Below are 1,811 nucleotides of genomic sequence, written 5' to 3' on the forward strand. Positions count from 1 at the left end.
TTGGTTCATGAAGATGCTGGCTGAATCAACAATCCATTCATGAACGGTGATTGGTTCATGAGGATGCTGGCCGAATCAACAATCCATTCACGAACATTTAGTTGATGGGATACTTAGTGGTAGAGCCTGCCTTGATGTTCTGCTTCACCTTGGGCTCAGAAGAAAGGGAGCTACCCAGCCTTTAATGCCTGTCACATTTATATTTATTGCCAACTTGACAGGATCCAGAATTACCTCGGAAGCAAATCTCTGGCCATGTCTATGGGTGATGAGCTAGATTTGGTTATCCAAGGTAGGGAGACCCACCTAAACTTGGTGGCACTGTGCTGTGGACCAATGTCCTGGATTGAAATAAAAAGAGAGAGAGAAAGTGAGCGGAACACCAGCACTGCCACACTCTGCTTCCTGCCTGCAGATGCCCTGTGACCTGCTGCTTCGTGATCCTGCCACCATGATGTCCCCACCATGATGGACTGGGTGCCCTCCAACTGTGAGCCAAAACACACCCTCCCTTCCTAAAGCTGCTGTATCGGGAGTTTGTCACAGTGACGGAAACCTGACTAGGACAAACTATGTGGGAGAAGTTTGGAATAGAGAGTTCAGACAAGGTAGCTGCCTTTTGTAATGTAAAAGGGAACACAGGTTAAAAAAAAAAATAGCCACCGTAGTTCAAAACCAAATTAACCAAAATAATCATGAAGTCCTGAACACCAGCAGCCATCTCCAGTGTGACTACTGGTTCAGGCTGGTGCCCTAGCTCTGTAGCTCTTCACGGACATCTGCTCCTTAACATCCCAGAGCAGCTAGTGAGGAAGTCCCCCATCTGAGCCCCTGCTGAGCAGGTAAGTATGCAGGCTTGGGGAAGCAGACAGAACCAGCATCTTAAAACTGACATTAAGACCCGGGGTATGAGCCAGGCGGTTTTAATCCCAGCACTTTTAATCCCAGCACTCAGGAGTCAGAGGCAGGTGGATCTCTATGAGTTCCAGGACAGCCTGGTCTACAGAGCGAGTTCCAGGCTAGTCAGGGCTGTTACACAGAGAAACCCTGACTTTAAAAACCAAGACCCTGGGTGTACACCTGAGTCAGCCTCCAGTGCATCCACTTGGGCCACTTTACATTACAGTTGAATGTGAGGGAACTCCCACGGGCCAGCAACAGCTGCTCCAGAAAGGAGACCTTTCTGGAGCAGAGGGTATCATAGCAAGATTTCAGATGATGGGTTCAGGCAAAAGATGAGGAGGAGGGGAAAGGCGTCTCACATGTCAGGAGCTGGAAGCTGGGGCGCAAGAAACTTCAGCCAGTATAAGAATAAACAGGCTGTGCTTGACGGCCACACAGTACCCGGTAGGTACTGGCTTCTGGTGTAACTCCTCCTGCTGGCAGGAACACAGCCCCAAATTCCTCTCTAGAGGACGTGGCAGCCTGCTTGGTGTCACCTGGTTTCCCTGTCACTGCCCAGAGAGAAGGCCAGAAACCACAGGCTGACACCTCGGGAAGGTGCATTGGCTGGGTAAAAGCTGTCCGCTGACAAGTGACCATGAGAAGAAGCTGCCCCAAAACAGGCCGCAGTCCAAATGTCAACACCAGTGGAATTCTCAGGAACACCGGGTGTGGCTTGTCACAGAGGTGAGGACAGTCGGAGATTGGGGTAGCTGAGGGCAGTAATCACCCAGCTGAACAACACTCCCCAGTCCTGCCCAGTGTCCTCCAACAAGTCTCCCTGAGGGGAGCTAACCTGTGGTGGGTGGTAGATTTCAGCACAGAGGCTGAAGACAAAACTCTAAGAGAAGACAGGAAATGTCCTGACT

The sequence above is a fragment of the Peromyscus eremicus genome, chromosome 14 (assembly GCF_949786415.1).
Source record: "Peromyscus eremicus chromosome 14, PerEre_H2_v1, whole genome shotgun sequence".
NCBI lineage: Eukaryota > Metazoa > Chordata > Mammalia > Rodentia > Cricetidae > Peromyscus > Peromyscus eremicus.